The following is a 2,766-nucleotide window of genomic DNA, read 5'->3' on the forward strand; positions in this document are numbered from 1 at the left end:
TTCTTTTCTATATTCCATAGTGTACTTGAGTATTATAAGTATTTAAAATGTGCTTTTGATCCACAAAGTTAAAAAGGTTTTGAATAGTATAAAACAAAGAAAGTACTTTGAAGATTTTAGTTTCAAAATATGTATAATGCAGAAATTTTCACAGAAATATCCCTGATAGTTGGTCATCAAGCCCTTGTTTCACAGAATATTTTGATCAGAATTGGAGGATATGTTCTGGATTTTTGGTTGAGTTGTATGTTTTGGAAGTTAAAGTCATATTGTACCATTCATTTCATAACACATACATATCTCGGCCATATTGTGAGTTTGGTTCCAGATCACCACATTAAAGCCAAATTCACAATAAAGTGAGTCACAAACTTTTGGTTTCCCATTGCGTATGAGTTATGTTAACACTATGCTGTAGTGAATTCTTTCCAGAAGATTTTCAATTTACTTTGCCTAGATCCATCAGAAGAATTACTATCTATGGCAGCTATAGCCTTACAAAATGTATTTCTTAAATAATAAGACTTGAAAGTTAAAATTTCTCCTCTATGGGCTGCAATGGATATTGTTTTAGCAGGCAAAAAAACAACATTCATCTCATTGTACATCTCCATCAGAGCTCTTGGGTGACCAGGTGCATTGTCATTGAACAGTAATATTCTGAAAGAAGTTTTGTTTTTGTTTTTGTTTTTTATTTCTGAGTAGATCTCAATAGTAGGCTTAAAATATTCAGCAAACCATGTTGTAAACAGGTGTGTTGTCATTCAGGCTTTGTTGTTCCATGGATAGAGCATAGACAGAGTAGGTATATGTAATTCTTAATGGTCCTAGGAATTTTGGAATGGTAAATGAGCACTGGTGTCAGTCACCAGCAGCCTTATCACCTTATGAGAGCCAACTTGTCCTCTGAAGCTTTGTCTCAGGCATTGACTTCTCTCTAGCTATGACAGTCTTAGATGTCAACTTCTTCCAATATAAGGCTATTGTGTTACATTGTAAATCTGTTTTTTAGTGTAGCCAACTTCATTCATTATCTTAGCTAGATCTTCTGAATAACTTGTTTCAGCTTCTCCATCAGCACTTGCTTCTTCACCTTGCACTTTTATGCTGTTGAGATGGCTTCTTTCCTTAAACTCTTAAACCAACCTCTGCTAGCTTCATATTTTTCTTCTGCACCTTTCTCACTTCTCTCAGCCTTCACAGAATTGAAGAAAGTAAGGGCCTTGCTCTAGATTAGCTTTGACTCAAGGGAATGTGGCTGGTTTGATCTTTTATCCAGACCACTACAACTTCCTCCATATCAGCAGTAAAACTGTTTCATTTTCTCATCATTCATGAGTTCGCTGGAGGAGCACTTTTAATCCCTTCAAGAACTTTTCCTTTGAATTTACAACTTGGCTAACTATTTGGTTCAAGAGGCTTAGTCCAGTCTACCTTGCTTTCAACATGCCATCCTCACTAAGCTTAATCATTTTAGCTTTTGATTTAAAGAGAAACACATAGGATGCTTCCTTTCACTTGAATACTAACATGGCCATTATAAAGTTATTAATTGGCTTAATTTCAATATTGTTGTGTTTCAGGGAATAGAAGGCTGAGGAGAGGGAGAGAGACGGGTAAACGCCAGTCAGTGGAGCAGTCAGAACACACATGACGCTTATCAATTAAGTTCCCAATCTTAGGTGGGCATGGTTTTTGGTGCCCCAAAACAATTACAATAATAACGTCAAAAATCACTGATCATAGATTACCATAACAAAAGTAGTAATGATAAAAAGTTTGAAAACTTTCAAGAATTACCAAAATATGGAACAGAGACATGAAGTGAGTAAATGCTTTTAGAAAAATGTCACCAATAGATTTGCTAGACAGTTGCCATAACCATTCCATTTATTTAAAAAAAAAAAAAAATCCACAAAGCGCAATAAAGCAGAGTAAAATAAAACAGGGTATACATGTAATCAGCTTATATATATTTGAGTACAAAGATGAGAGAACAGGATAACATGGATGTATCTCACACAGGGAGTGAATATAAATCTAGTTCATTTTATTTAAATAAAATTCCTGTTAATATTGTACAATTGCTTTTCCTCAAGCCAGTTTGTAGGGTATATGAAATTTTATATTTTTTCTATTTCATAGAGTTGAGAAGAGTAGCTAAATAAAATTATTACTAAAATTTCTAGTAACAATATCATAGTATTCAAGACTTAGGTAAAATGTTTTAAAAGTATTACTTCATTAAGATCTTTGAACCCATTGCATCATGTGGTTCTCAAAAATTCCTGTGAAGTCAGTCTTATGATAATGTTGGCAATTCAGTAATACTGACAGAGGATAGAGAATATATAGTGAGAAAATAAGATATTTTAAAGATAGTTATTCCTGAATTAAGGTCTAACTGTGTGGTGGTAGGCTTGTTACTCATTTTGTTGAAAGGAAGTTAAAAATGAGCAGAAGTTGTGAAATAGTGCATTGAGAGAAGGACTTTTTATTTTACAAGTTTTGATCAGAAATTCTATGTTTGAGCTGTGGAAGGTTGTGTCCTAGCTCCCGTCATAGCATCAGTAAATTGCCTAAGATTCCAAACACCAGAATAAACTCTATGTAGGAGTTACTATCAGGAATCCAAGATTCTATTGCTGGGTGGTCTTGGTAGCTATAACATCTGTTAATTTAGAGGAAACTCAGCACATGAAGGAGTTTGCTTATTTCTTTCCTTCCTTCCTTCCTTCCTTCCTTCCTTCCTTCCTTCCTTCCTTC

The sequence above is a fragment of the Pteropus vampyrus genome, unplaced genomic scaffold (assembly GCF_000151845.1).
Source record: "Pteropus vampyrus isolate Shadow unplaced genomic scaffold, Pvam_2.0 Scaffold38, whole genome shotgun sequence".
NCBI classification, from domain to species: Eukaryota; Metazoa; Chordata; class Mammalia; order Chiroptera; family Pteropodidae; genus Pteropus; species Pteropus vampyrus.